Source organism: Ambystoma mexicanum, assembly GCF_040938575.1.
Source record: "Ambystoma mexicanum isolate Mex_15411 chromosome 12 unlocalized genomic scaffold, UKY_AmexF1_1 Mex_chr12_unloc.1, whole genome shotgun sequence".
Lineage (NCBI taxonomy): Eukaryota > Metazoa > Chordata > Amphibia > Caudata > Ambystomatidae > Ambystoma > Ambystoma mexicanum.
In genome coordinates this window covers 15,149,397-15,171,596 of record NW_027182322.1, presented here as the reverse complement: position 1 = coordinate 15,171,596, position 22,200 = coordinate 15,149,397, and the positions used below count along the sequence as shown (strand labels likewise).

General features: G+C 46.6%; 9 non-coding genes across 9 annotated transcripts; all 9 read left to right on the top strand.

The window, feature by feature from the left end:
• Positions 1-475: 475 nt before the first annotated feature.
• TRNAA-CGC (transfer RNA alanine (anticodon CGC)) lies at positions 476-547 on the top strand. The gene has a single exon. It is a non-coding gene; the product is annotated as a tRNA-Ala (tRNA).
• A 2,393-nt stretch (positions 548-2,940) lies between these two features.
• On the top strand, positions 2,941-3,012 carry TRNAA-CGC (transfer RNA alanine (anticodon CGC)). The gene has a single exon. It is a non-coding gene; the product is annotated as a tRNA-Ala (tRNA).
• A 2,395-nt stretch (positions 3,013-5,407) lies between these two features.
• TRNAA-CGC (transfer RNA alanine (anticodon CGC)) lies at positions 5,408-5,479 on the top strand. The gene has a single exon. It is a non-coding gene; the product is annotated as a tRNA-Ala (tRNA).
• A 2,389-nt stretch (positions 5,480-7,868) lies between these two features.
• On the top strand, positions 7,869-7,940 carry TRNAA-CGC (transfer RNA alanine (anticodon CGC)). Its single transcript has one exon. It is a non-coding gene; the product is annotated as a tRNA-Ala (tRNA).
• Positions 7,941-10,329: 2,389 nt separating this feature from the next.
• Positions 10,330-10,401, top strand: TRNAA-CGC (transfer RNA alanine (anticodon CGC)). Its single transcript has one exon. It is a non-coding gene; the product is annotated as a tRNA-Ala (tRNA).
• A 2,393-nt stretch (positions 10,402-12,794) lies between these two features.
• TRNAA-CGC (transfer RNA alanine (anticodon CGC)) lies at positions 12,795-12,866 on the top strand. The gene has a single exon. It is a non-coding gene; the product is annotated as a tRNA-Ala (tRNA).
• Positions 12,867-15,256: 2,390 nt separating this feature from the next.
• TRNAA-CGC (transfer RNA alanine (anticodon CGC)) lies at positions 15,257-15,328 on the top strand. The gene has a single exon. It is a non-coding gene; the product is annotated as a tRNA-Ala (tRNA).
• Positions 15,329-17,718: 2,390 nt separating this feature from the next.
• On the top strand, positions 17,719-17,790 carry TRNAA-CGC (transfer RNA alanine (anticodon CGC)). The gene has a single exon. It is a non-coding gene; the product is annotated as a tRNA-Ala (tRNA).
• A 2,393-nt stretch (positions 17,791-20,183) lies between these two features.
• TRNAA-CGC (transfer RNA alanine (anticodon CGC)) lies at positions 20,184-20,255 on the top strand. Its single transcript has one exon. It is a non-coding gene; the product is annotated as a tRNA-Ala (tRNA).
• The last annotated feature ends 1,945 nt before the right edge of the window (positions 20,256-22,200 follow it).

The window sequence follows — 22,200 nt, the reverse complement described above, 5'->3', positions numbered from 1 at the left end:
GCTTCAGTGTGACCATGAGGTTTTCCATTCTTGCTCCAGTTTTCCCTGCTCTTTTGCTAGTGCTTCACTCGGCAGAATGTTTTGACCAGAAGAGTTCTCCCTGAAAATTATGTCTGCGGGACAGACACACTGCATACCGAGGGGATGTAGCTCAGTGGTAGAGCACTTGCTTTGCATGGATGAGGCCCTGGGTCCAATCCCTGGCATCTCCAATTGTTTCCCTTTTTTTGACTGTCATATGGTCTCTGTCCACGAGATGGCTCTTTGAGCACGGTAATCCTCTGGTGGAATACTTCCCCTGGAAGTCATCTCTTATGGAGAAGCATAATGCACACTGCTTCAGCTGACCATGTGCTTTTCCAGTCTTGCTCCCGTTTTCCCTGGTCTTTTGCTAGTGCTTCAGTTGGCAGCATATTTTGACCGGAAGAATTCTCCCAGGAAAAGATGTCTGCAGGACAGGCCCACTGCACACCGAGGGGATGTAGCTCAGTGGTAGAGCGCATGCTTCGCATGTATGAGGTCCCGGGTTCAATCCCCGGCATCTCCATTTGCATAAACATCAGTGTGATTTTGTCCCGGTTATTTTGTATTTCACACTGCAACTCGGGCCATGATTATAGGATCATCGACATTCATATCTATTTGTCTGAGAAAACGCTGGTGCCCGTATGGCAAACCTGCCTATAATATATCACTGAGGTTTACGTCCCTGCCAGTGTCAACATCCTGTATGCCTTCACAATCACTACAAATAGAAATGCACAGAGAGAAACATCACACCACAGTTTTAACGGTGCAGAATCGTGAAAGTATTGGCATTGCCTTGCGTTTCTTTTCAGTCGATTGTTTTGGTTCCGAATGTATAGCTCCACCATTGTACCTTTGTAGCATATGATGCCTAGCTTTAAAAATAATTTGTTTTCACTGGATGTGGCCACAGATGTGCCTCTGTTGTCAACCTAAGTCGATCAGGTTCTGTAACTTGTTAGTTTTGAGCTGGAATATCCTACCAGCTCTGCTGCTGGGGCCTATCTCTGGCTTCTAAAAGCAAAAGTCTTGAACATATTGATATTTTTCATTAGTTGGTCAGGGGAATTGCATGGGGGGGCAGCCTTTCTGCATGTTTCTATGGACAACCAGACACAGGTGGCTCTAAAATGAAGTCTGCCATTTGGAAACTCCAATTCGACAGTTACCGTCAGTTCTGGGCGCTGTTAGTCCCAAGCAGCCAGCCAGCATCTGGTAGATTTCACAGTTCCTTGCTGGCAGTGGGGATGTAACTCAGTGGTAGAGCACATACTTGGGAAGTATGAGGCCACAGGTTCGATCCCAGGCATCTCCATGTGATATTTTTCCTCAATTGTGGGCTTTTTATCCTGTACATAGGAATTAGGATGATGTGTTCTTTTGCCATACTAAATCCTGTTCCTGAACGTCTTCTCTTTGGAGCCGATGATTGTGGACATGCACGGTGCACCATGCTTCAGTGTGATGTCTGCTTTTTTCATTGGAAGCCTGTTAGCCTGATCTCTTACCGGGATGACACAAGGCAGACTCGTTCAGACAGAGGGGCATTGGCTGAAAATAGTGTCTCCACCGGTCCCCCTGCTAGGCAGTGGTGTCATTCTGAGGTGCTGTGCACGCTCACCAACTATCACCCCCTCTGACCTTTCCCACCGCAGAACACCCTGAATGCATTCAGCGGGTTATGCTTCATTCTAGGGCTGCAATGGATCGCCTAGTGGCAAAACCAATGGAAGCACCATTGACCTTCCGCAGAATTCCACTGCTTGTCTGCCTAGAGAAGCGACATCTGCCGAGTGTGCTAGGGACACTCATGACGGCAGAGCTATAGAGTGGTGGGTCCACGTTGCTTTCCACTAGCCAGCAAATACAGAAGGACATCCGAAAGAGGTGTCAGTCTATCTAGCAACATATGTGGGCTTTCGGCTGGAGGAATTCCTGCGCGAAATGGTGCTATCTCATTTTTGGTGTTTGAAGACATACATATATATATATATATATATATGTATTTATTTTTTCTCCATAACTACACTTCTCAAATCTGGGGCATCTATCCGAGATGGCTGTGTCACATTATGTGATGTCTCAGGCACCAACGTGATGAGATCGACCTGGCGCTTTAACTTTGTCATTGTAAGTAGTAAGATGTAATTTGGCAGTTGTCATGTTTTTTCATATGCACTACTGCAAACCCCTTTCCTTACTTAGCCCACTCCCTCCTGAAGCTTTTAGGTGTGATGAGGAAGCGTCCTCTCAGCGGGGATGTAGCTCAGTGGTAGAGCGCATGCTTTGCATGTATGAGGACCTGGGGCATTTCCACTTGTTTCTCTTTTTGACTGTCATATGATCTCTATCCACTAGATGGCCCTTTGAGCACAGTAATCCTCTGGTGGAAATCTTCCCCTGGAAGTCATCTCTTATGGAGAAGCAAAATGCACACTGCTTCAGTGTGACCATGAGGTTTTCCATTCTTGCTCCAGTTTTCCCTGCTCTTTTGCTAGTGCTTCACTCGGCAGAATGTTTTGACCAGAAGAGTTCTCCCTGAAAATTATGTCTGCGGGACAGACACACTGCATACCGAGGGGATGTAGCTCAGTGGTAGAGCACTTGCTTTGCATGGATGAGGCCCTGGGTCCAATCCCTGGCATCTCCAATTGTTTCCCTTTTTTTGACTGTCATATGGTCTCTGTCCACGAGATGGCTCTTTGAGCACGGTAATCCTCTGGTGGAATACTTCCCCTGGAAGTCATCTCTTATGGAGAAGCATAATGCACACTGCTTCAGCTGACCATGTGCTTTTCCAGTCTTGCTCCCGTTTTCCCTGGTCTTTTGCTAGTGCTTCAGTTGGCAGCATATTTTGACCGGAAGAATTCTCCCAGGAAAAGATGTCTGCAGGACAGGCCCACTGCACACCGAGGGGATGTAGCTCAGTGGTAGAGCGCATGCTTCGCATGTATGAGGTCCCGGGTTCAATCCCCGGCATCTCCATTTGCATAAACATCAGTGTGATTTTGTCCCGGTTATTTTGTATTTCACACTGCAACTCGGGCCATGATTATAGGATCATCGACATTCATATCTATTTGTCTGAGAAAACGCTGGTGCCCGTATGGCAAACCTGCCTATAATATATCACTGAGGTTTACGTCCCTGCCAGTGTCAACATCCTGTATGCCTTCACAATCACTACAAATAGAAATGCACAGAGAGAAACATCACACCACAGTTTTAACGGTGCAGAATCGTGAAAGTATTGGCATTGCCTTGCGTTTCTTTTCAGTCGATTGTTTTGGTTCCGAATGTATAGCTCCACCATTGTACCTTTGTAGCATATGATGCCTAGCTTTAAAAATAATTTGTTTTCACTGGATGTGGCCACAGATGTGCCTCTGTTGTCAACCTAAGTCGATCAGGTTCTGTAACTTGTTAGTTTTGAGCTGGAATATCCTACCAGCTCTGCTGCTGGGGCCTATCTCTGGCTTCTAAAAGCAAAAGTCTTGAACATATTGATATTTTTCATTAGTTGGTCAGGGGAATTGCATGGGGGGGCAGCCTTTCTGCATGTTTCTATGGACAACCAGACACAGGTGGCTCTAAAATGAAGTCTGCCATTTGGAAACTCCAATTCGACAGTTACCGTCAGTTCTGGGCGCTGTTAGTCCCAAGCAGCCAGCCAGCATCTGGTAGATTTCACAGTTCCTTGCTGGCAGTGGGGATGTAACTCAGTGGTAGAGCACATACTTGGGAAGTATGAGGCCACAGGTTCGATCCCAGGCATCTCCATGTGATATTTTTCCTCAATTGTGGGCTTTTTATCCTGTACATAGGAATTAGGATGATGTGTTCTTTTGCCATACTAAATCCTGTTCCTGAACGTCTTCTCTTTGGAGCCGATGATTGTGGACATGCACGGTGCACCATGCTTCAGTGTGATGTCTGCTTTTTTCATTGGAAGCCTGTTAGCCTGATCTCTTACCGGGATGACACAAGGCAGACTCGTTCAGACAGAGGGGCATTGGCTGAAAATAGTGTCTCCACCGGTCCCCCTGCTAGGCAGTGGTGTCATTCTGAGGTGCTGTGCACGCTCACCAACTATCACCCCCTCTGACCTTTCCCACCGCAGAACACCCTGAATGCATTCAGCGGGTTATGCTTCATTCTAGGGCTGCAATGGATCGCCTAGTGGCAAAACCAATGGAAGCACCATTGACCTTCCGCAGAATTCCACTGCTTGTCTGCCTAGAGAAGCGACATCTGCCGAGTGTGCTAGGGACACTCATGACGGCAGAGCTATAGAGTGGTGGGTCCACGTTGCTTTCCACTAGCCAGCAAATACAGAAGGACATCCGAAAGAGGTGTCAGTCTATCTAGCAACATATGTGGGCTTTCGGCTGGAGGAATTCCTGCGCGAAATGGTGCTATCTCATTTTTGGTGTTTGAAGACATACATATATATATATATATATATATATATATTTATTTTTTCTCCATAACTACACTTCTCAAATCTGGGGCATCTATCCGAGATGGCTGTGTCACATTATGTGATGTCTCAGGCACCAACGTGATGAGATCGACCTGGCGCTTTAACTTTGTCATTGTAAGTAGTAAGATGTAATTTGGCAGTTGTCATGTTTTTTCATATGCACTACTGCAAACCCCTTTCCTTACTTAGCCCACTCCCTCCTGAAGCTTTTAGGTGTGATGAGGAAGCGTCCTCTCAGCGGGGATGTAGCTCAGTGGTAGAGCGCATGCTTTGCATGTATGAGGACCTGGGGCATTTCCACTTGTTTCTCTTTTTGACTGTCATATGATCTCTATCCACTAGATGGCCCTTTGAGCACAGTAATCCTCTGGTGGAAATCTTCCCCTGGAAGTCATCTCTTATGGAGAAGCAAAATGCACACTGCTTCAGTGTGACCATGAGGTTTTCCATTCTTGCTCCAGTTTTCCCTGCTCTTTTGCTAGTGCTTCACTCGGCAGAATGTTTTGACCAGAAGAGTTCTCCCTGAAAATTATGTCTGCGGGACAGACACACTGCATACCGAGGGGATGTAGCTCAGTGGTAGAGCACTTGCTTTGCATGGATGAGGCCCTGGGTCCAATCCCTGGCATCTCCAATTGTTTCCCTTTTTTTGACTGTCATATGGTCTCTGTCCACGAGATGGCTCTTTGAGCACGGTAATCCTCTGGTGGAATACTTCCCCTGGAAGTCATCTCTTATGGAGAAGCATAATGCACACTGCTTCAGCTGACCATGTGCTTTTCCAGTCTTGCTCCCGTTTTCCCTGGTCTTTTGCTAGTGCTTCAGTTGGCAGCATATTTTGACCGGAAGAATTCTCCCAGGAAAAGATGTCTGCAGGACAGGCCCACTGCACACCGAGGGGATGTAGCTCAGTGGTAGAGCGCATGCTTCGCATGTATGAGGTCCCGGGTTCAATCCCCGGCATCTCCATTTGCATAAACATCAGTGTGATTTTGTCCCGGTTATTTTGTATTTCACACTGCAACTCGGGCCATGATTATAGGATCATCGACATTCATATCTATTTGTCTGAGAAAACGCTGGTGCCCGTATGGCAAACCTGCCTATAATATATCACTGAGGTTTACGTCCCTGCCAGTGTCAACATCCTGTATGCCTTCACAATCACTACAAATAGAAATGCACAGAGAGAAACATCACACCACAGTTTTAACGGTGCAGAATCGTGAAAGTATTGGCATTGCCTTGCGTTTCTTTTCAGTCAATTGTTTTGGTTCCGAATGTATAGCTCCACCATTGTACCTTTGTAGCATATGATGCCTACCTTTAAAAATAATTTGTTTTCACTGGATGTGGCCACAGATGTGCCTCTGTTGTCAACCTAAGTCGATCAGGTTCTGTAACTTGTTAGTTTTGAGCTGGAATATCCTACCAGCTCTGCTGCTGGGGCCTATCTCTGGCTTCTAAAAGCAAAAGTCTTGAACATATTGATATTTTTCATTAGTTGGTCTGGGGAATTGCATGGGGGGGCAGCCTTTCTGCATGTTTCTATGGACAACCAGACACAGGTGGCTCTAAAATGAAGTCTGCCATTTGGAAACTCCAATTCGACAGTTACCGTCAGTTCTGGGCGCTGTTAGTCCCAAGCAGCCAGCCAGCATCTGGTAGATTTCACAGTTCCTTGCTGGCAGTGGGGATGTAACTCAGTGGTAGAGCACACACTTGGGAAGTATGAGGCCACAGGTTCGATCCCAGGCATCTCCATGTGATATTTTTCCTCAATTGTGGGCTTTTTATCCTGTACATAGGAATTAGGATGATGTGTTCTTTTGCCATACTAAATCCTGTTCCTGAACGTCTTCTCTTTGGATCCGATGATTGTGGACATGCACGGTGCACCATGCTTCAGTGTGATGTCTGCTTTTTTCATTGGAAGCCTGTTAGCCTGATCTCTTACCGGGATGACACAAGGCAGACTCGTTCAGACAGAGGGGCATTGGCTGAAAATAGTGTCTCCACCGGTCCTCCTGCTAGGCAGTGGTGTCATTCTGAGGTGCTGTGCACGCTCACCAACTATCACCCCCTCTGACCTTTCCCACCGCAGAACACCCTGAATGCATTCAGCGGGTTATGCTTCATTCTAGGGCTGCAATGGATCGCCTAGTGGCAAAACCAATGGAAGCACCATTGACCTTCCGCAGAATTCCACTGCTTGTCTGCCTAGAGAAGCGACATCTGCCGAGTGTGCTAGGGACACTCATGACGGCAGAGCTATAGAGTGGTGGGTCCACGTTGCTTTCCACTAGCCAGCAAATACAGAAGGACATCCGAAAGAGGTGTCAGTCTATCTAGCAACATATGTGGGCTTTCGGCTGGAGGAATTCCTGCGCGAAATGGTGCTATCTCATTTTTGGTGTTTGAAGACATACATATATATATATATATATGTATTTATTTTTTCTCCATAACTACACTTCTCAAATCTGGGGCATCTATCCGAGATGGCTGTGTCACATTATGTGATGTCTCAGGCACCAACGTGATGAGATCGACCTGGCGCTTTAACTTTGTCATTGTAAGTAGTAAGATGTAATTTGGCAGTTGTCATGTTTTTTCATATGCACTACTGCAAACCCCTTTCCTTACTTAGCCCACTCCCTCCTGAAGCTTTTAGGTCTGATGAGGAAGCGTCCTCTCAGCGGGGATGTAGCTCAGTGGTAGAGCGCATGCTTTGCATGTATGAGGACCTGGGGCATTTCCACTTGTTTCTCTTTTTGACTGTCATATGATCTCTATCCACTAGATGGCCCTTTGAGCACAGTAATCCTCTGGTGGAAATCTTCCCCTGGAAGTCATCTCTTATGGAGAAGCAAAATGCACACTGCTTCAGTGTGACCATGAGGTTTTCCATTCTTGCTCCAGTTTTCCCTGCTCTTTTGCTAGTGCTTCACTCGGCAGAATGTTTTGACCAGAAGAGTTCTCCCTGAAAATTATGTCTGCGGGACAGACACACTGCATACCGAGGGGATGTAGCTCAGTGGTAGAGCACTTGCTTTGCATGGATGAGGCCCTGGGTCCAATCCCTGGCATCTCCAATTGTTTCCCTTTTTTTGACTGTCATATGGTCTCTGTCCACGAGATGGCTCTTTGAGCACGGTAATCCTCTGGTGGAATACTTCCCCTGGAAGTCATCTCTTATGGAGAAGCATAATGCACACTGCTTCAGCCGACCATGTGCTTTTCCAGTCTTGCTCCCGTTTTCCCTGGTCTTTTGCTAGTGCTTCAGTTGGCAGCATATTTTGACCGGAAGAATTCTCCCAGGAAAAGATGTCTGCAGGACAGGCCCACTGCACACCGAGGGGATGTAGCTCAGTGGTAGAGCGCATGCTTCGCATGTATGAGGTCCCGGGTTCAATCCCCGGCATCTCCATTTGCATAAACATCAGTGTGATTTTGTCCCGGTTATTTTGTATTTCACACTGCAACTCGGGCCATGATTATAGGATCATCGACATTCATATCTATTTGTCTGAGAAAACGCTGGTGCCCGTATGGCAAACCTGCCTATAATATATCACTGAGGTTTACGTCCCTGCCAGTGTCAACATCCTGTATGCCTTCACAATCACTACAAATAGAAATGCACAGAGAGAAACATCACACCACAGTTTTAACGGTGCAGAATCGTGAAAGTATTGGCATTGCCTTGCGTTTCTTTTCAGTCGATTGTTTTGGTTCCGAATGTATAGCTCCACCATTGTACCTTTGTAGCATATGATGCCTAGCTTTAAAAATAATTTGTTTTCACTGGATGTGGCCACAGATGTGCCTCTGTTGTCAACCTAAGTCGATCAGGTTCTGTAACTTGTTAGTTTTGAGCTGGAATATCCTACCAGCTCTGCTGCTGGGGCCTATCTCTGGCTTCTAAAAGCAAAAGTCTTGAACATATTGATATTTTTCATTAGTTGGTCAGGGGAATTGCATGGGGGGGCAGCCTTTCTGCATGTTTCTATGGACAACCAGACACAGGTGGCTCTAAAATGAAGTCTGCCATTTGGAAACTCCAATTCGACAGTTACCGTCAGTTCTGGGCGCTGTTAGTCCCAAGCAGCCAGCCAGCATCTGGTAGATTTCACAGTTCCTTGCTGGCAGTGGGGATGTAACTCAGTGGTAGAGCACATACTTGGGAAGTATGAGGCCACAGGTTCGATCCCAGGCATCTCCATGTGATATTTTTCCTCAATTGTGGGCTTTTTATCCTGTACATAGGAATTAGGATGATGTGTTCTTTTGCCATACTAAATCCTGTTCCTGAACGTCTTCTCTTTGGAGCCGATGATTGTGGACATGCACGGTGCACCATGCTTCAGTGTGATGTCTGCTTTTTTCATTGGAAGCCTGTTAGCCTGATCTCTTACCGGGATGACACAAGGCAGACTCGTTCAGACAGAGGGGCATTGGCTGAAAATAGTGTCTCCACCGGTCCCCCTGCTAGGCAGTGGTGTCATTCTGAGGTGCTGTGCACGCTCACCAACTATCACCCCCTCTGACCTTTCCCACCGCAGAACACCCTGAATGCATTCAGCGGGTTATGCTTCATTCTAGGGCTGCAATGGATCGCCTAGTGGCAAAACCAATGGAAGCACCATTGACCTTCCGCAGAATTCCACTGCTTGTCTGTCTAGAGAAGCGACATCTGCCGAGTGTGCTAGGGACACTCATGACGGCAGAGCTATAGAGTGGTGGGTCCACGTTGCTTTCCACTAGCCAGCAAATACAGAAGGACATCCGAAAGAGGTGTCAGTCTATCTAGCAACATATGTGGGCTTTCGGCTGGAGGAATTCCTGCGCGAAATGGTGCTATCTCATTTTTGGTGTTTGAAGACATACATATATATATATATATATGTATTTATTTTTTCTCCATAACTACACTTCTCAAATCTGGGGCATCTATCCGAGATGGCTGTGTCACATTATGTGATGTCTCAGGCACCAACGTGATGAGATCGACCTGGCGCTTTAACTTTGTCATTGTAAGTAGTAAGATGTAATTTGGCAGTTGTCATGTTTTTTCATATGCACTATTGCAAACCCCTTTCCTTACTTAGCCCACTCCCTCCTGAAGCTTTTAGGTGTGATGAGGAAGCGTCCTCTCAGCGGGGATGTAGCTCAGTGGTAGAGCGCATGCTTTGCATGTATGAGGACCTGGGGCATTTCCACTTGTTTCTCTTTTTGACTGTCATATGATCTCTATCCACTAGATGGCCCTTTGAGCACAGTAATCCTCTGGTGGAAATCTTCCCCTGGAAGTCATCTCTTATGGAGAAGCAAAATGCACACTGCTTCAGTGTGACCATGAGGTTTTCCATTCTTGCTCCAGTTTTCCCTGCTCTTTTGCTAGTGCTTCACTCGGCAGAATGTTTTGACCAGAAGAGTTCTCCCTGAAAATTATGTCTGCGGGACAGACACACTGCATACCGAGGGGATGTAGCTCAGTGGTAGAGCACTTGCTTTGCATGGATGAGGCCCTGGGTCCAATCCCTGGCATCTCCAATTGTTTGCCTTTTTTTGACTGTCATATGGTCTCTGTCCACGAGATGGCTCTTTGAGCACGGTAATCCTCTGGTGGAATACTTCCCCTGGAAGTCATCTCTTATGGAGAAGCATAATGCACACTGCTTCAGCTGACCATGTGCTTTTCCAGTCTTGCTCCCGTTTTCCCTGGTCTTTTGCTAGTGCTTCAGTTGGCAGCATATTTTGACCGGAAGAATTCTCCCAGGAAAAGATGTCTGCAGGACAGGCCCACTGCACACCGAGGGGATGTAGCTCAGTGGTAGAGCGCATGCTTCGCATGTATGAGGTCCCGGGTTCAATCCCCGGCATCTCCATTTGCATAAACATCAGTGTGATTTTGTCCCGGTTATTTTGTATTTCACACTGCAACTCGGGCCATGATTATAGGATCATCGACATTCATATCTATTTGTCTGAGAAAACGCTGGTGCCCGTATGGCAAACCTGCCTATAATATATCACTGAGGTTTACGTCCCTGCCAGTGTCAACATCCTGTATGCCTTCACAATCACTACAAATAGAAATGCACAGAGAGAAACATCACACCACAGTTTTAACGGTGCAGAATCGTGAAAGTATTGGCATTGCCTTGCGTTTCTTTTCAGTCGATTGTTTTGGTTCCGAATGTATAGCTCCACCATTGTACCTTTGTAGCATATGATGCCTAGCTTTAAAAATAATTTGTTTTCACTGGATGTGGCCACAGATGTGCCTCTGTTGTCAACCTAAGTCGATCAGGTTCTGTAACTTGTTAGTTTTGAGCTGGAATATCCTACCAGCTCTGCTGCTGGGGCCTATCTCTGGCTTCTAAAAGCAAAAGTCTTGAACATATTGATATTTTTCATTAGTTGGTCAGGGGAATTGCATGGGGGGGCAGCCTTTCTGCATGTTTCTATGGACAACCAGACACAGGTGGCTCTAAAATGAAGTCTGCCATTTGGAAACTCCAATTCGACAGTTACCGTCAGTTCTGGGCGCTGTTAGTCCCAAGCAGCCAGCCAGCATCTGGTAGATTTCACAGTTCCTTGCTGGCAGTGGGGATGTAACTCAGTGGTAGAGCACATACTTGGGAAGTATGAGGCCACAGGTTCGATCCCAGGCATCTCCATGTGATATTTTTCCTCAATTGTGGGCTTTTTATCCTGTACATAGGAATTAGGATGATGTGTTCTTTTGCCATACTAAATCCTGTTCCTGAACGTCTTCTCTTTGGAGCCGATGATTGTGGACATGCACGGTGCACCATGCTTCAGTGTGATGTCTGCTTTTTTCATTGGAAGCCTGTTAGCCTGATCTCTTACCGGGATGACACAAGGCAGACTCGTTCAGACAGAGGGGCATTGGCTGAAAATAGTGTCTCCACCGGTCCCCCTGCTAGGCAGTGGTGTCATTCTGAGGTGCTGTGCACGCTCACCAACTATCACCCCCTCTGACCTTTCCCACCGCAGAACACCCTGAATGCATTCAGCGGGTTATGCTTCATTCTAGGGCTGCAATGGATCGCCTAGTGGCAAAACCAATGGAAGCACCATTGACCTTCCGCAGAATTCCACTGCTTGTCTGCCTAGAGAAGCGACATCTGCCGAGTGTGCTAGGGACACTCATGACGGCAGAGCTATAGAGTGGTGGGTCCACGTTGCTTTCCACTAGCCAGCAAATACAGAAGGACATCCGAAAGAGGTGTCAGTCTATCTAGCAACATATGTGGGCTTTCGGCTGGAGGAATTCCTGCGCGAAATGGTGCTATCTCATTTTTGGTGTTTGAAGACATACATATATATATATATATATATATATATTTATTTTTTCTCCATAACTACACTTCTCAAATCTGGGGCATCTATCCGAGATGGCTGTGTCACATTATGTGATGTCTCAGGCACCAACGTGATGAGATCGACCTGGCGCTTTAACTTTGTCATTGTAAGTAGTAAGATGTAATTTGGCAGTTGTCATGTTTTTTCATATGCACTACTGCAAACCCCTTTCCTTACTTAGCCCACTCCCTCCTGAAGCTTTTAGGTGTGATGAGGAAGCGTCCTCTCAGCGGGGATGTAGCTCAGTGGTAGAGCGCATGCTTTGCATGTATGAGGACCTGGGGCATTTCCACTTGTTTCTCTTTTTGACTGTCATATGATCTCTATCCACTAGATGGCCCTTTGAGCACAGTAATCCTCTGGTGGAAATCTTCCCCTGGAAGTCATCTCTTATGGAGAAGCAAAATGCACACTGCTTCAGTGTGACCATGAGGTTTTCCATTCTTGCTCCAGTTTTCCCTGCTCTTTTGCTAGTGCTTCACTCGGCAGAATGTTTTGACCAGAAGAGTTCTCCCTGAAAATTATGTCTGCGGGACAGACACACTGCATACCGAGGGGATGTAGCTCAGTGGTAGAGCACTTGCTTTGCATGGATGAGGCCCTGGGTCCAATCCCTGGCATCTCCAATTGTTTCCCTTTTTTTGAGTGTCATATGGTCTCTGTCCACGAGATGGCTCTTTGAGCACGGTAATCCTCTGGTGGAATACTTCCCCTGGAAGTCATCTCTTATGGAGAAGCATAATGCACACTGCTTCAGCCGACCATGTGCTTTTCCAGTCTTGCTCCCGTTTTCCCTGGTCTTTTGCTAGTGCTTCAGTTGGCAGCATATTTTGACCGGAAGAATTCTCCCAGGAAAAGATGTCTGCAGGACAGGCCCACTGCACACCGAGGGGATGTAGCTCAGTGGTAGAGCGCATGCTTCGCATGTATGAGGTCCCGGGTTCAATCCCCGGCATCTCCATTTGCATAAACATCAGTGTGATTTTGTCCCGGTTATTTTGTATTTCACACTGCAACTCGGGCCATGATTATAGGATCATCGACATTCATATCTATTTGTCTGAGAAAACGCTGGTGCCCGTATGGCAAACCTGCCTATAATATATCACTGAGGTTTACGTCCCTGCCAGTGTCAACATCCTGTATGCCTTCACAATCACTACAAATAGAAATGCACAGAGAGAAACATCACACCACAGTTTTAACGGTGCAGAATCGTGAAAGTATTGGCATTGCCTTGCGTTTCTTTTCAGTCGATTGTTTTGGTTCCGAATGTATAGCTCCACCATTGTACCTTTGTAGCATATGATGCCTAGCTTTAAAAATAATTTGTTTTCACTGGATGTGGCCACAGATGTGCCTCTGTTGTCAACCTAAGTCGATCAGGTTCTGTAACTTGTTAGTTTTGAGCTGGAATATCCTACCAGCTCTGCTGCTGGGGCCTATCTCTGGCTTCTAAAAGCAAAAGTCTTGAACATATTGATATTTTTCATTAGTTGGTCAGGGGAATTGCATGGGGGGGCAGCCTTTCTGCATGTTTCTATGGACAACCAGACACAGGTGGCTCTAAAATGAAGTCTGCCATTTGGAAACTCCAATTCGACAGTTACCGTCAGTTCTGGGCGCTGTTAGTCCCAAGCAGCCAGCCAGCATCTGGTAGATTTCACAGTTCCTTGCTGGCAGTGGGGATGTAACTCAGTGGTAGAGCACATACTTGGGAAGTATGAGGCCACAGGTTCGATCCCAGGCATCTCCATGTGATATTTTTCCTCAATTGTGGGCTTTTTATCCTGTACATAGGAATTAGGATGATGTGTTCTTTTGCCATACTAAATCCTGTTCCTGAACGTCTTCTCTTTGGAGCCGATGATTGTGGACATGCACGGTGCACCATGCTTCAGTGTGATGTCTGCTTTTTTCATTGGAAGCCTGTTAGCCTGATCTCTTACCGGGATGACACAAGGCAGACTCGTTCAGACAGAGGGGCATTGGCTGAAAATAGTGTCTCCACCGGTCCCCCTGCTAGGCAGTGGTGTCATTCTGAGGTGCTGTGCACGCTCACCAACTATCACCCCCTCTGACCTTTCCCACCGCAGAACACCCTGAATGCATTCAGCGGGTTATGCTTCATTCTAGGGCTGCAATGGATCGCCTAGTGGCAAAACCAATGGAAGCACCATTGACCTTCCGCAGAATTCCACTGCTTGTCTGCCTAGAGAAGCGACATCTGCCGAGTGTGCTAGGGACACTCATGACGGCAGAGCTATAGAGTGGTGGGTCCACGTTGCTTTCCACTAGCCAGCAAATACAGAAGGACATCCGAAAGAGGTGTCAGTCTATCTAGCAACATATGTGGGCTTTCGGCTGGAGGAATTCCTGCGCGAAATGGTGCTATCTCATTTTTGGTGTTTGAAGACATACATATATATATATATATATGTATTTATTTTTTTCTCCATAACTACACTTCTCAAATCTGGGGCATCTATCCGAGATGGCTGTGTCACATTATGTGATGTCTCAGGCACCAACGTGATGAGATCGACCTGGCGCTTTAACTTTGTCATTGTAAGTAGTAAGATGTAATTTGGCAGTTGTCATGTTTTTTCATATGCACTACTGCAAACCCCTTTCCTTACTTAGCCCACTCCCTCCTGAAGCTTTTAGGTGTGATGAGGAAGCGTCCTCTCAGCGGGGATGTAGCTCAGTGGTAGAGCGCATGCTTTGCATGTATGAGGACCTGGGGCATTTCCACTTGTTTCTCTTTTTGACTGTCATATGATCTCTATCCACTAGATGGCCCTTTGAGCACAGTAATCCTCTGGTGGAAATCTTCCCCTGGAAGTCATCTCTTATGGAGAAGCAAAATGCACACTGCTTCAGTGTGACCATGAGGTTTTCCATTCTTGCTCCAGTTTTCCCTGCTCTTTTGCTAGTGCTTCACTCGGCAGAATGTTTTGACCAGAAGAGTTCTCCCTGAAAATTATGTCTGCGGGACAGACACACTGCATACCGAGGGGATGTAGCTCAGTGGTAGAGCACTTGCTTTGCATGGATGAGGCCCTGGGTCCAATCCCTGGCATCTCCAATTGTTTCCCTTTTTTTGACTGTCATATGGTCTCTGTCCACGAGATGGCTCTTTGAGCACGGTAATCCTCTGGTGGAATACTTCCCCTGGAAGTCATCTCTTATGGAGAAGCATAATGCACACTGCTTCAGCTGACCATGTGCTTTTCCAGTCTTGCTCCCGTTTTCCCTGGTCTTTTGCTAGTGCTTCAGTTGGCAGCATATTTTGACCGGAAGAATTCTCCCAGGAAAAGATGTCTGCAGGACAGGCCCACTGCACACCGAGGGGATGTAGCTCAGTGGTAGAGCGCATGCTTCGCATGTATGAGGTCCCGGGTTCAATCCCCGGCATCTCCATTTGCATAAACATCAGTGTGATTTTGTCCCGGTTATTTTGTATTTCACACTGCAACTCGGGCCATGATTATAGGATCATCGACATTCATATCTATTTGTCTGAGAAAACGCTGGTGCCCGTATGGCAAACCTGCCTATAATATATCACTGAGGTTTACGTCCCTGCCAGTGTCAACATCCTGTATGCCTTCACAATCACTACAAATAGAAATGCACAGAGAGAAACATCACACCACAGTTTTAACGGTGCAGAATCGTGAAAGTATTGGCATTGCCTTGCGTTTCTTTTCAGTCGATTGTTTTGGTTCCGAATGTATAGCTCCACCATTGTACCTTTGTAGCATATGATGCCTAGCTTTAAAAATAATTTGTTTTCACTGGATGTGGCCACAGATGTGCCTCTGTTGTCAACCTAAGTCGATCAGGTTCTGTAACTTGTTAGTTTTGAGCTGGAATATCCTACCAGCTCTGCTGCTGGGGCCTATCTCTGGCTTCTAAAAGCAAAAGTCTTGAACATATTGATATTTTTCATTAGTTGGTCAGGGGAATTGCATGGGGGGGCAGCCTTTCTGCATGTTTCTATGGACAACCAGACACAGGTGGCTCTAAAATGAAGTCTGCCATTTGGAAACTCCAATTCGACAGTTACCGTCAGTTCTGGGCGCTGTTAGTCCCAAGCAGCCAGCCAGCATCTGGTAGATTTCACAGTTCCTTGCTGGCAGTGGGGATGTAACTCAGTGGTAGAGCACATACTTGGGAAGTATGAGGCCACAGGTTCGATCCCAGGCATCTCCATGTGATATTTTTCCTCAATTGTGGGCTTTTTATCCTGTACATAGGAATTAGGATGATGTGTTCTTTTGCCATACTAAATCCTGTTCCTGAACGTCTTCTCTTTGGAGCCGATGATTGTGGACATGCACGGTGCACCATGCTTCAGTGTGATGTCTGCTTTTTTCATTGGAAGCCTGTTAGCCTGATCTCTTACCGGGATGACACAAGGCAGACTCGTTCAGACAGAGGGGCATTGGCTGAAAATAGTGTCTCCACCGGTCCCCCTGCTAGGCAGTGGTGTCATTCTGAGGTGCTGTGCACGCTCACCAACTATCACCCCCTCTGACCTTTCCCACCGCAGAACACCCTGAATGCATTCAGCGGGTTATGCTTCATTCTAGGGCTGCAATGGATCGCCTAGTGGCAAAACCAATGGAAGCACCATTGACCTTCCGCAGAATTCCACTGCTTGTCTGCCTAGAGAAGCGACATCTGCCGAGTGTGCTAGGGACACTCATGACGGCAGAGCTATAGAGTGGTGGGTCCACGTTGCTTTCCACTAGCCAGCAAATACAGAAGGACATCCGAAAGAGGTGTCAGTCTATCTAGCAACATATGTGGGCTTTCGGCTGGAGGAATTCCTGCGCGAAATGGTGCTATCTCATTTTTGGTGTTTGAAGACATACATATATATATATATATATGTATTTATTTTTTTCTCCATAACTACACTTCTCAAATCTGGGGCATCTATCCGAGATGGCTGTGTCACATTATGTGATGTCTCAGGCACCAACGTGATGAGATCGACCTGGCGCTTTAACTTTGTCATTGTAAGTAGTAAGATGTAATTTGGCAGTTGTCATGTTTTTTCATATGCACTACTGCAAACCCCTTTCCTTACTTAGCCCACTCCCTCCTGAAGCTTTTAGGTGTGATGAGGAAGCGTCCTCTCAGCGGGGATGTAGCTCAGTGGTAGAGCGCATGCTTTGCATGTATGAGGACCTGGGGCATTTCCACTTGTTTCTCTTTTTGACTGTCATATGATCTCTATCCACTAGATGGCCCTTTGAGCACAGTAATCCTCTGGTGGAAATCTTCCCCTGGAAGTCATCTCTTATGGAGAAGCAAAATGCACACTGCTTCAGTGTGACCATGAGGTTTTCCATTCTTGCTCCAGTTTTCCCTGCTCTTTTGCTAGTGCTTCACTCGGCAGAATGTTTTGACCAGAAGAGTTCTCCCTGAAAATTATGTCTGCGGGACAGACACACTGCATACCGAGGGGATGTAGCTCAGTGGTAGAGCACTTGCTTTGCATGGATGAGGCCCTGGGTCCAATCCCTGGCATCTCCAATTGTTTCCCTTTTTTTGACTGTCATATGGTCTCTGTCCACGAGATGGCTCTTTGAGCACGGTAATCCTCTGGTGGAATACTTCCCCTGGAAGTCATCTCTTATGGAGAAGCATAATGCACACTGCTTCAGCTGACCATGTGCTTTTCCAGTCTTGCTCCCGTTTTCCCTGGTCTTTTGCTAGTGCTTCAGTTGGCAGCATATTTTGACCGGAAGAATTCTCCCAGGAAAAGATGTCTGCAGGACAGGCCCACTGCACACCGAGGGGATGTAGCTCAGTGGTAGAGCGCATGCTTCGCATGTATGAGGTCCCGGGTTCAATCCCCGGCATCTCCATTTGCATAAACATCAGTGTGATTTTGTCCCGGTTATTTTGTATTTCACACTGCAACTCGGGCCATGATTATAGGATCATCGACATTCATATCTATTTGTCTGAGAAAACGCTGGTGCCCGTATGGCAAACCTGCCTATAATATATCACTGAGGTTTACGTCCCTGCCAGTGTCAACATCCTGTATGCCTTCACAATCACTACAAATAGAAATGCACAGAGAGAAACATCACACCACAGTTTTAACGGTGCAGAATCGTGAAAGTATTGGCATTGCCTTGCGTTTCTTTTCAGTCGATTGTTTTGGTTCCGAATGTATAGCTCCACCATTGTACCTTTGTAGCATATGATGCCTAGCTTTAAAAATAATTTGTTTTCACTGGATGTGGCCACAGATGTGCCTCTGTTGTCAACCTAAGTCGATCAGGTTCTGTAACTTGTTAGTTTTGAGCTGGAATATCCTACCAGCTCTGCTGCTGGGGCCTATCTCTGGCTTCTAAAAGCAAAAGTCTTGAACATATTGATATTTTTCATTAGTTGGTCAGGGGAATTGCATGGGGGGGCAGCCTTTCTGCATGTTTCTATGGACAACCAGACACAGGTGGCTCTAAAATGAAGTCTGCCATTTGGAAACTCCAATTCGACAGTTACCGTCAGTTCTGGGCGCTGTTAGTCCCAAGCAGCCAGCCAGCATCTGGTAGATTTCACAGTTCCTTGCTGGCAGTGGGGATGTAACTCAGTGGTAGAGCACATACTTGGGAAGTATGAGGCCACAGGTTCGATCCCAGGCATCTCCATGTGATATTTTTCCTCAATTGTGGGCTTTTTATCCTGTACATAGGAATTAGGATGATGTGTTCTTTTGCCATACTAAATCCTGTTCCTGAACGTCTTCTCTTTGGAGCCGATGATTGTGGACATGCACGGTGCACCATGCTTCAGTGTGATGTCTGCTTTTTTCATTGGAAGCCTGTTAGCCTGATCTCTTACCGGGATGACACAAGGCAGACTCGTTCAGACAGAGGGGCATTGGCTGAAAATAGTGTCTCCACCGGTCCCCCTGCTAGGCAGTGGTGTCATTCTGAGGTGCTGTGCACGCTCACCAACTATCACCCCCTCTGACCTTTCCCACCGCAGAACACCCTGAATGCATTCAGCGGGTTATGCTTCATTCTAGGGCTGCAATGGATCGCCTAGTGGCAAAACCAATGGAAGCACCATTGACCTTCCGCAGAATTCCACTGCTTGTCTGCCTAGAGAAGCGACATCTGCCGAGTGTGCTAGGGACACTCATGACGGCAGAGCTATAGAGTGGTGGGTCCACGTTGCTTTCCACTAGCCAGCAAATACAGAAGGACATCCGAAAGAGGTGTCAGTCTATCTAGCAACATATGTGGGCTTTCGGCTGGAGGAATTCCTGCGCGAAATGGTGCTATCTCATTTTTGGTGTTTGAAGACATACATATATATATATATATATATATATATTTATTTTTTCTCCATAACTACACTTCTCAAATCTGGGGCATCTATCCGAGATGGCTGTGTCACATTATGTGATGTCTCAGGCACCAACGTGATGAGATCGACCTGGCGCTTTAACTTTGTCATTGTAAGTAGTAAGATGTAATTTGGCAGTTGTCATGTTTTTTCATATGCACTACTGCAAACCCCTTTCCTTACTTAGCCCACTCCCTCCTGAAGCTTTTAGGTGTGATGAGGAAGCGTCCTCTCAGCGGGGATGTAGCTCAGTGGTAGAGCGCATGCTTTGCATGTATGAGGACCTGGGGCATTTCCACTTGTTTCTCTTTTTGACTGTCATATGATCTCTATCCACTAGATGGCCCTTTGAGCACAGTAATCCTCTGGTGGAAATCTTCCCCTGGAAGTCATCTCTTATGGAGAAGCAAAATGCACACTGCTTCAGTGTGACCATGAGGTTTTCCATTCTTGCTCCAGTTTTCCCTGCTCTTTTGCTAGTGCTTCACTCGGCAGAATGTTTTGACCAGAAGAGTTCTCCCTGAAAATTATGTCTGCGGGACAGACACACTGCATACCGAGGGGATGTAGCTCAGTGGTAGAGCACTTGCTTTGCATGGATGAGGCCCTGGGTCCAATCCCTGGCATCTCCAATTGTTTCCCTTTTTTTGAGTGTCATATGGTCTCTGTCCACGAGATGGCTCTTTGAGCACGGTAATCCTCTGGTGGAATACTTCCCCTGGAAGTCATCTCTTATGGAGAAGCATAATGCACACTGCTTCAGCCGACCATGTGCTTTTCCAGTCTTGCTCCCGTTTTCCCTGGTCTTTTGCTAGTGCTTCAGTTGGCAGCATATTTTGACCGGAAGAATTCTCCCAGGAAAAGATGTCTGCAGGACAGGCCCACTGCACACCGAGGGGATGTAGCTCAGTGGTAGAGCGCATGCTTCGCATGTATGAGGTCCCGGGTTCAATCCCCGGCATCTCCATTTGCATAAACATCAGTGTGATTTTGTCCCGGTTATTTTGTATTTCACACTGCAACTCGGGCCATGATTATAGGATCATCGACATTCATATCTATTTGTCTGAGAAAACGCTGGTGCCCGTATGGCAAACCTGCCTATAATATATCACTGAGGTTTACGTCCCTGCCAGTGTCAACATCCTGTATGCCTTCACAATCACTACAAATAGAAATGCACAGAGAGAAACATCACACCACAGTTTTAACGGTGCAGAATCGTGAAAGTATTGGCATTGCCTTGCGTTTCTTTTCAGTCGATTGTTTTGGTTCCGAATGTATAGCTCCACCATTGTACCTTTGTAGCATATGATGCCTAGCTTTAAAAATAATTTGTTTTCACTGGATGTGGCCACAGATGTGCCTCTGTTGTCAACCTAAGTCGATCAGGTTCTGTAACTTGTTAGTTTTGAGCTGGAATATCCTACCAGCTCTGCTGCTGGGGCCTATCTCTGGCTTCTAAAAGCAAAAGTCTTGAACATATTGATATTTTTCATTAGTTGGTCAGGGGAATTGCATGGGGGGGCAGCCTTTCTGCATGTTTCTATGGACAACCAGACACAGGTGGCTCTAAAATGAAGTCTGCCATTTGGAAACTCCAATTCGACAGTTACCGTCAGTTCTGGGCGCTGTTAGTCCCAAGCAGCCAGCCAGCATCTGGTAGATTTCACAGTTCCTTGCTGGCAGTGGGGATGTAACTCAGTGGTAGAGCACATACTTGGGAAGTATGAGGCCACAGGTTCGATCCCAGGCATCTCCATGTGATATTTTTCCTCAATTGTGGGCTTTTTATCCTGTACATAGGAATTAGGATGATGTGTTCTTTTGCCATACTAAATCCTGTTCCTGAACGTCTTCTCTTTGGAGCCGATGATTGTGGACATGCACGGTGCACCATGCTTCAGTGTGATGTCTGCTTTTTTCATTGGAAGCCTGTTAGCCTGATCTCTTACCGGGATGACACAAGGCAGACTCGTTCAGACAGAGGGGCATTGGCTGAAAATAGTGTCTCCACCGGTCCCCCTGCTAGGCAGTGGTGTCATTCTGAGGTGCTGTGCACGCTCACCAACTATCACCCCCTCTGACCTTTCCCACCGCAGAACACCCTGAATGCATTCAGCGGGTTATGCTTCATTCTAGGGCTGCAATGGATCGCCTAGTGGCAAAACCAATGGAAGCACCATTGACCTTCCGCAGAATTCCACTGCTTGTCTGCCTAGAGAAGCGACATCTGCCGAGTGTGCTAGGGACACTCATGACGGCAGAGCTATAGAGTGGTGGGTCCACGTTGCTTTCCACTAGCCAGCAAATACAGAAGGACATCCGAAAGAGGTGTCAGTCTATCTAGCAACATATGTGGGCTTTCGGCTGGAGGAATTCCTGCGCGAAATGGTGCTATCTCATTTTTGGTGTTTGAAGACATACATATATATATATATATATATATGTATTTATTTTTTCTCCATAACTACACTTCTCAAATCTGGGGCATCTATCCGAGATGGCTGTGTCACATTATGTGATGTCTCAGGCACCAACGTGATGAGATCGACCTGGCGCTTTAACTTTGTCATTGTAAGTAGTAAGATGTAATTTGGCAGTTGTCATGTTTTTTCATATGCACTACTGCAAACCCCTTTCCTTACTTAGCCCACTCCCTCCTGAAGCTTTTAGGTGTGATGAGGAAGCGTCCTCTCAGCGGGGATGTAGCTCAGTGGTAGAGCGCATGCTTTGCATGTATGAGGACCTGGGGCATTTCCACTTGTTTCTCTTTTTGACTGTCATATGATCTCTATCCACTAGATGGCCCTTTGAGCACAGTAATCCTCTGGTGGAAATCTTCCCCTGGAAGTCATCTCTTATGGAGAAGCAAAATGCACACTGCTTCAGTGTGACCATGAGGTTTTCCA